Source organism: Polypterus senegalus, chromosome 8, assembly GCF_016835505.1.
Source record: "Polypterus senegalus isolate Bchr_013 chromosome 8, ASM1683550v1, whole genome shotgun sequence".
Taxonomy (NCBI): domain Eukaryota; kingdom Metazoa; phylum Chordata; class Cladistia; order Polypteriformes; family Polypteridae; genus Polypterus; species Polypterus senegalus.
This window is the reverse complement of record NC_053161.1, coordinates 123481351-123491262: the sequence shown is the minus strand read 5'-3', so window position 1 is coordinate 123491262 and position 9912 is coordinate 123481351. Positions and strand designations below refer to the sequence as shown.

The window sequence follows — 9912 nt, the reverse complement described above, 5'->3', positions numbered from 1 at the left end:
TTTAGTTTTTCTTTTTTAATAAATCTGCATGAATTTCAAAAATTCTTTTTTTTTGTCTGTCAATATGGGGTGCTGTGTGTACATTAACTCTTTTAGGGCGGGTGTCGACTTTTGTCGACAGGAGGGGCTGAGGACGGATAGAGGGCGACAATCAGCTGTTAATGGCGACAAAACTCATTGTCACGTCACAGGCATTCCCTTTCTGCTTGGAGGACTGTTAATCTCGTTGGCTCAGCAACTAATCCTTGCGTGTGCGTGAGTTGCGATATGTAAACAAATAGAAACAAAGGCAAGATGGCATCAACATCTCATGCGGGAGAGAAGCGAGTTCAAAAAAGAAAATACTCGGCCGAAGAAACTTTGCGCATTATCGCGGAGTCGGACTCTGATTTGTCAGATTCCGATTTCTGTGATAGTGATCAGGAGATCGAAGAAGAAATTGAGGAGCAGGCATCAGCCGATCGGAGACCGGCCGATGCCACCGCAGCTACTCGGCTGCCAGCTGAGCGCATTCGCGCTGTCGGTGCACCTACGGCAAGGTTCTCTTGGGAGGAATACCCAGAAATTGATCCTTGGGAGCCGAACTGGCTACCGTACTTTACAAAAAGGCACGGCTTGCTGCTGGACACAACCGATTACACACCGCTTTACTATTTCAGGCTGTTTTTTCCTGAGGCAGTTTTTCAACTGATAGCTGATGAGACGAACAGGTACGCAGAGCAATTTTTTGAATCGCGGGACGCGCTTTCTCCGCATTCTTGTTTTTCGAAGTGGAAACCCACAACCAAAGACGAGATCAAGGGCTTTGTGGCATTGCAGATAGAGATGGGACTGGACTGGCGATATAATTTCAGGCAGCATTGGTCCAAACGTACTTTGTCACCTGGTGGCTTTGGACAGGTTATGCCGCGTGATAGGTACGTGCTGCTGCAAAGCTTCATTCACTTTTGTGATAACCAGAAGCAAATCCCAAGGGGTGAGCCAGGCTACAACCCCATGTATAAAGTTCAGCCCCTGCTTGACATAGTGGAGCCAACCTATAAACAATTTTATCAGCCTGGCCGTGATATGTCTGTGGATGAGTCCATGATAAAATATAAGGGACAGCTTTTTTTCCGCCAATATATGCCAGATAAGCCCACCAAGTATGGCATCAAGGATTTTGTATTGGCAGAAGCAAACACTGGTTTCTGCCTAAAAGTAATTACTTACACTGGTAAGCATTCTTTTCAGAGAGAGAACTGTCCTTTGACAACTCAGGTTGTGCTGGAGCTGCTTCAGGGCTATGAACATTTGGGACATGTTGTGTACATGGACAATTTTTATAGTTCACCAGAATTGTTCATAGAGCTACAGAGCAGGGGAATTGGAGCTTGTGGCACAGTAAGGGTGAACAGGAGACACATGCCTTTACAGTTGAAGCCAGAGAGGCTGAAAATTAAAAATGTTTTCATGCGGGCGGATAATTTGGTGGCATTGACATGGCATGATGTCAAACGGGTTACTTGTCTTACTACAGTTCACACCAAAAATTTATGTGAGAAGGTAATTCGTTCAAAGGGAAACCGGTAGGAAGCTGGACAAGCCTGTTGCACTTGAAGAGTTCAACTGTAAAATGGCTGGAGTTGATCGACTGGATCAGATGCTGGGGTCATATGCTTACGGCCATAAGTCCACCAAGTGGTACCGCACTGTGTACCATCGCATCCGTGAGATTGCACTCACAAATGGATAAATATTATTCAAGCAGGCAAACAGTGACAGTACTATGACTGCGGCAGATTTCCGCAAGAAGGTGGTGGACAACTTGCTGGCAGAATATGTTGGAGTGCCTTTGGCAAAGCGAGGAAGGCCATTACAAAGAGCAGTGCCAGACAGGCTGACTGAGCGCCACTTTCCTGCAACATATGAGGACAAAAAGTACAAGCCTGACTGTGTTGTGTGCAGCAACAGACTATTGAAAAAGAAACACCAGTGCAACACATATTGTAAGCAGTGCAACGTGGCAATGCACGCAGTTGGATGCTTTGAGCGTTACCACACTTTGCAGGACTTTGCTTTGTGAAATTTACAGTATGTGAAATAATATGTTACATTATATAGTATGCAGTCTCATACATTATACAAAACAGTTATGTTGTTCAAAAATAAATATTTTTTGTTGCTTTGATAAGTTAAACAATTGTTTTGAGTTTTTTTTTTGGTAAAAAAAAGTTTTTAGAAAAATATTCAGCCCTGGGAGAAAAGAAAAAAAAAATTAGCCCTAAAAGAGTTAATGAGGAAAAAAATTAATTTAAATGATTTTAGCAAATGGCTGCAATATAACAAAGAGTGAAAAATTGAAGGGGGTCTGAATACTTAAACAAATTGTGAATAAAAACTGAATGCAATGATGTGGAGATGGCAAATGTCAATATTTTATTTGTACTAGAACGTAGATGACAGATCAAACGTTTAATCCGAGTAAATGTATCATTTTAAAGGAAAAATATGTTGATTCAAAATTTCACGGTGTCAACAAATCCCAAAAAAGTTGGGACAAGTAGCAATAAGAGGCTGGAAAAAGAAATTTGAGCATAACGAAGAGCTGGAAGACCAATAAACACTAATTAGGTCAATTGGCAACATGATTGGGTATAAAAAGAGCTTCTCAGAGTGGAAGTGTCTCTCAGAAGGCAAGATGGGTAGAGGATCACCAATTCCCACAATGTTGCGCAGAAAGATAGTGGAGCAATATCAGAAAGGTGTTACCCAGCGAAAAATTGCAAAGACTTTGCATCTATCATCATCAACTGTGCATAACATCTTCTGAAGATTCAGAGAATCTGGAACAATCTCTGTGCGTAAGGGTCAAGGCTGTAAAACCATACTGAATGCCCGTGATCTCCGGGCCCTTAAACGACACTGCACCACAAACAGGAATGCTACTGTACAGGAAATCACAGAATGGGCTCAGGAATACTTCCAGAAACCATTGTCAGTGAACACAATCCACCGTGCCATCCGCTGTTGCCAGCTGAAACTCTACAGTGCAAAGAAGAAGCCATTTCTAAGCAAGATCCACAAGCTCAGGCGTTGTCACTGGGCCAGGGATCATTTAAAATGGAGTGTGGCAAAATGGAAGACTGTTCTGTGGTCAGACGAGTCACGATTCAAGTTCTTTTGGAAATCTGGGACGCCATGTCATCCGGACCAAAGAGGACAAGGACAACCCAAGTTGTTATCAACGCTCAGTTCAGAAGTCTGCATCTCTGATGGTATGGGGTTGCATGAGTGCTTGTGGCATGGGCAGCTTGCATGTCTGGAAAGGCACCATCAATGCAGAAAAATATATTCAGGTTGTAGAACAACATATGCTCCCATCCAGATATCATCTCTTTCAGGGAAGACCCTGCATTTTTCAACAAGATAATGCCAGACCACATTCTGCATCAATCACAACATCATGGCTGCGTAGGAGAAGGATCCGGTACTGAAATGGCCAGTCTGCAGTCCAGATCTTTCACCTATAGAGAACATTTGGCGCATCATAAAGAGGATGGTGCGACAAAGAAGGCCCAAGACGATTGAACAGTTAGAGGCCTGTATTAGACAAGAATGGGAGAGCATTCCTATTTCTAAACTTGAGAAACTGGTCTCCTCGGTCCCCAGACATCTGTTGAGTGTTGTAAGAAGAAGGGGAGATGCCACACAGTGGTGAAAATGGCCTTGTCCCAGCTTTTTTGGGATTTGTTGACACCATGAAATTCTGAATGAACATATTTTTCCCTTAAAATGATACATTTTCTCAGTTTAAACTTTTGTTCCGTGATTTATGTTCTATTCTGAATAAAATATTAGAAGTTGGCACCTCCACATCATTGCATTCCGTTTTTATTCACGATTTGTATAGTGTCGCAACTTTTTTGGAATCCGGTTTGTGTATATATAGATATACTGTATACTGTATAATGTGTATATATATCTATATATATATATAATGTATTTGTAACAACAATAGCGTCACTGACTTTGGACACCCAAGAGCATGCACACGGGTCAATTTTTGAATTAGCTGTCAACTTAAATAATGTAATTGGACCTTGGGAGAAGATTGAGGTACATATTTAAGTCCAGACCAAAAAATCAATTAGGAATGATAAACAAAAATTAATGGCTTAAGTAAAGTGCATTGCAAAATATTCATCTCTCTCAGGGTTATTACTATTTGATTTACACAACATGTCTTCCACTTTGAAGGTGCAAAATATTTTGTATTATTACCAAACAAAAATTAAGATAAAGATCAGAAATCATGAATGTGCATAGGTATAGGTATTTTGCCCTCTGGTTAGGTCTGCTTTGGATCCCCAGGATCCATGAGGTATTTTTAGGAATATGTTATTTGATTTCTCACACGCTTTTAACTAGGGATGCACTGATATGGGAATTTTGGGCCAATGCTGATATCCGATAATGTCTTTGTACTTATCTACCAATGTCGATATACATATTTACAAGATACAGAGAAAAATGAGAATTGATTTGTCTGGACAAGAATTACAGACAAAGTGAACATTTATTTGTATAACAGTTTTGCACACCACATTCAATCATTAAAAACAAATGATATCTGCCACATTTGGCTGGCTACCTGTTGGTTATATGGGAAACAGTTTTGCAGGTTTTTGCTTTAAATAACACTTTTCTCTTTCTTTTTAATGGAACAAATTTAACAATAATCTAAAAAATTAAAATTGAAAAAAATGGTAAAATGTACAATGACAATGAAATGAGCAATGCCACTTAAGAATAACAACTTTTGCAGATTATTTACAATCATTAAAATGGCTTCTGCTCAACCACATTTGGCTGGCTATCTGATACTTTGTTTTACATTCTGCAGTATTAAATACTACATAATTCTTCTTTTCTTTCTTTTTGATGAAATAAATCTAACCAATCTATCATTTTAAAAAACAGAAAAGCGTACAACAGTAAAATAATAAATAACTTTTTTTTCTGGAGGGTTATCATTCTTTTCTGTTTTTTAAGCATGATGGGGAGGTTTTTCTTAACGAACAAGAGCATCTCTGCCTTGTCATGGGAAATTCTGTTTCTCTTTTTGTTGATCACATTAGAAGCTAAACTGAATAATCCCTCGCTGTCCACGCTGGTACATTGGGATGACAGGAACTTGAGTGCTACTTTGGCAATGGTAGGAAACTGACTCCAGTTGTTGTTCCAGCATTTCAGTGGGTTTTCATTCCTTAGTAATGGTGCTTCAGAAAGAAATCCTTGCACCTGCCGAGTGGCATGCATACATATACAGTATTATATACTATGTCATCTTTTATATCTAAAAGATAGATCTGCATCATGGCTTCCATGAATGTGATTGACTCTCCCACAAAAAGCAACGCAAAGTGAAATAAGACACGCACTGCACTGGCACTTTCTAATGACAATGTTCAAAAGAAAAACAAACAAAATTGTCAGTGATTGCTCAAACAAAGTAAATGCAATCATTTTTTTTCTTTTTCTAGAGGCCAGAGGACCTTATATCCCTGTGTCTATTTTTTACAGTAAATAAACTGAAGCATTGTGACCCTTTAAATGTTTTACAAATGAAACAAGTGTGTTAAATGTTACTTTGTGGAGATGTTTTAAGTATTTTGTGTATTATAATCCATTATTTAGAAGACAACGTTTTTCAAAGTAACATAAAAAAATGCAAAATGAGTTTAAGTGTTTATTTACAAAACTATTTAGTTAACATGCACTGAACAAAAATATGAAGCAAAGAAGCATAGGCTATAGTTGGCTCATATAGAATGTGCTGTTCCATCTAGTTGAAACGTCTTGTTTAAGCATTTTCAGCTGCATACCAAGCTCAGTTTATATAGTTTTGAGACGCGAGTTGGCTAATTGTGAATGCTTAGAGTGACTGACTATTTTTCTACCATTCGCTATTGTATCCGAGACGCTATGCTGGGATAGTACGCCGTTGTTCACAGCAAGCAGTAATCATCCCTCCATAGCCTTTGCAACATTGCATGCATTGTCTCATAATATGAGCATCCTGTATGGGTATTTTCCATGTTACAAACATTCTTTTAAACGCCTCAGAGTGCAGAACCCATGTGTGATCCAGAGCATTCTTGGGTGTGCAAGATTGCTTTCTGCAATTGAAAAATTCAAACTTGCAGTCGATCCACTGAGCAGTTAAACTAAGCATACTAATAGCACTCATATCAGATGTCCATATATCAGTGGTAAAGCTTATGTCTGTGACATCTCCAGTAAGAAGTTTGTGCACATGACTTTCCACAATCTTATGTAACTCTGGAAGCACTAGGTGACTGGGTATCTGGTAGTGGGGCTCCAGATGCTCAAGCATCCTTCGAAATCCTGTATCATCTACAACAGAATACACATCTGATATTATCGTGCATCCCTACTTTTAACAGCATCCAGCCAACCAGGCTAGGGAGTACTCTGAAATACAGGTGGATGTTCTCTTAGTTTCGTGGATCATGGTCAATTTAACTGGAAGGCCACAGTATGTGCAGCTACAGGGCTGCGTGTCAGACTTTTTGCTGTGTAGTACTGGTGTTCCACAAGGGACAGTTCTGTCACTGTTCCTTTTCACCTTGTACACTACGGATTTTAGTTACAACACAGAGGGCTGCCATCTGCAGAAATTCTCTGATGACTCTGCAATATTGGGAAGTATCAGGCATGGTGACAAAATGGAATATAGGAGAGTAGTAGACAGTTTTTTTTGACTGGTATGAGCTATATCCGCTGCAGTCACCACCAGTAAAACTGATGAACTGGTTTTGAATTTGAGAAGAACATGATATCTAGATACTACCCTACCTATTAGGGGAGTGCAAGTGGAGAACATACAGGACAACAAGTACCTGAGGGTGTATATGAACTGTAAGACTGATCTAAGAACTCACTGCCCATATATATCATCTGGATTATTGTAATTCCATTTTCTTTGGTCTTTCTCACAAATCTCTTTATAAACTTCAACTGGTCCAGCATTCAGCTGCCCGTGTCATTACTAGGCTTCCAGTTAAGTTCCGCATTCAATTCAAAATTCTGCTTGACTTTTAAGGCTATCCACAACCTTGCCCCTCCATATCTGTCTGACCTCCTCCATTTTGCCATTCCCTCCCATACCCTTAGATCCTCTTCCTCCATGCACTTGACTGTCCCCTTCGTCCCTCTTACAACTATGGAACTCAGTACCATCTGAGCTTAAAAATATTGAATCATTTTCACTTTTCAAATCTAAACTTAAAACTCATTTGTTTAGGACTGCTCTTTCTCTTTTTTGATTATAATTGCTCTGATTTTAATTTTTGTAGTTTAGTTTTGCTTATAATGTGTGTTTTATCTATTGTTCGGTGTCCTTGAGTGTTTAGAAAGTCACCTACAAATAAATAAAATTTATTATTATTATTATTTGAAAAGGGTCAAAGTAGGTTGTATTTGGGTTCTGCAATACTATGCTGCAAATGTTCTATGAGTATGTGGTTGCCAGTGCCATTTTTTTGCTGGAGATGGGGTAGCATAAAGTTAGCAGACATTAAGAGGTTTAGCAAACTGATTCAGAAGGCTGGCACTGGGGTAGGAGAGAAACTGGACAGCCTTGAAACTGTGGCTGGTTGGAGAATGTTGTCTAGACTTCAGTCTTTTATTGAAAATGCTAATCACCCACTTCATGGTGTTTTGGTTGACCAGAGGAGCATTGCTAGCTTTAGACTGATTAGCATAAAGTGTTCCACTGAATGTCACAGAAAATCCATCCTTCCTACATCCATCAGACTCTATAACTCCTCTTCTAGTCTCATCCACACAATGAGCTGTTCTTTTTTTATCCTTAATGGATCTCCCAGAACATTTTTCAACTACCCAGATGTGCAATAACTCGTTTTTTCTTCTCATGTGAAAAACTTCCAGCTCAGTGTACTATTACTGTTTAGTAAACTAGGGATTTTGTAAGAATCTTAGATGTATAGTATCTATTTTATTTAATTCACCACATACCTGCAGAGCATAGTGAATGGGGGTTTATTGTAGTTTATTTTGATATTTATATTCTATTTTACTTTATTTGCTTGTTTTTTATGTTTATTTTTTTTGTGTTACTTGTGCCTTTGTCTGTCAGTACAGTGGTAGTATAAGTAATTTCCTTTAGGATTAATAACATTTTCCTGATTTTGAATCGATACATTATAGGACTACCTTTTGCTGGTATTCCAGCTGCAAGTCTCTTACGGAATGTCTCTGTTAGCTTAGCACATCTAGTCACTGGGATCTTCATCCATTCCTTAAGGCAAAATTGCTCTAACTCCTTCAGGTTACATGGGTTGCATTGGTTTACGCCAATCTTCAAGTCATGCCATGGTGCACTGGTGGGATATTCAAAGTTTGGGATTTTATTTTTTTTATAATCTATCCCTGATCTATACTTCTCTACAGCTTTGTCTCTGACCTGTTTGGAGTGCTCCTTGGTCTTCATGTTGCTTGTTTAGTGCTGTTGGTTGCAGTGTCAAGGTGGCTTTCAGAACAGGTCTCTTTGTACAGACATCATGTGGCAGATCATGTCACTCTTTGATTACATGCACGTGGACTGATATCAACTAATTATGTGACTTCTGATGTTAATTGGTTAGATTAGATCTTACTTAGGGTTTTCATAGAAAAGGAGATAAATATATATGCATTCAAAACTTTTTAATTTTTCCTTGTTTTTCATGTGTCTATTTATTTTTGCTTCATTACACTTTAAGAATTTGGACTTTGTTAAGTTCATTACATAAAATCCAAATGAGAATCCATTTTAATTCCAGATTGTCATGCTGCAAAACTGGAGAAACATTTAGCGAAATGGGTACTGTGGTAAAGGCATTGTAAAAGAGCAATATTGTGATGTCAGAAGGAATCGTCATTTTTATTTTTTCATATATTTGATCTGATCTGCTGTGAAAAAGTGAAGGTTGACTCGGTTAACTGCAATATAAGCATAAATCATTAGCTATTGACACAGCTACTGTGTTAGTTACTAAATTTTGACTGGTACAAATTTTTTTTGTTTAAATAAAGAAAACACAAAATGTCTTTAAATACAGGAATGATTAAAATAGGAAATAGAACAATGTGTCATCAGTCAAATGGTTAAGCCATTTCATTAAAATGGACATCCTAAAATCATACAGTAAAGCTATAATTTTGAATTGAATTGTACTTTGTATAATTTTACGTATTATGCTAAATATGAGGTAATTTTTGAAGTGAACTTAACAAAATATGATTTAGGATATTTTTATGTTTGTCCCCAGTATCTTTGTGATGCATACCAACCTCACTCACATAACACAAGGTAGGCCTTCAGTCAAGATTGTCTGTGTGATACAAGCCTGCCCATTTTAAAGCTAAAATTCCCTCAGGAATGCACAGAATTTCCCAGCCAAATTGTTCTCTGTGCTGATTGATGGAGAGATTTGCTGTGCAGAAATGGAATGAATGGGCTTAAAGATTAAGCAGAAGTAATAAATAGAAAAAAGAAGAAATATCATCAAGTGAAAGAATTATTAACCCCTTCTCTTTCATGATAATGTAAATATGTAATAGGCTTATGTTTAAATAATTGCTATACATTTATATTTTTAGTGTACCACATTCCCAGAATTTGATATAGGAAAAAGCAGCATTTAAAGGTTTTTGTACAGTATCGATCTACACTGTACATATGGATAGAGTTGTCAAAAATTACTTTTTCAGAAAAAAGCTAGTTTCAGCTTTGCATTGTAACTGTTACTTTATAGTGTGATTGCATAAATATAAAAATGCAAATAATAATAGATTTGATTTCTTTGCAGAATGCTAAGACATTTTTGTTCTTTGTTTACTAAT

The 9912-nt window shown here is 38.0% G+C and overlaps 1 protein-coding gene across 2 annotated transcripts in view; it reads left to right on the top strand.

Moving 5' to 3' along the window:
* The window catches only part of pawr (PRKC, apoptosis, WT1, regulator), a 279179-nt gene that overhangs the window by 106689 nt on the left and 162578 nt on the right, over window positions 1-9912 (top strand). The gene's annotated exons all lie outside the window — the stretch shown is intronic.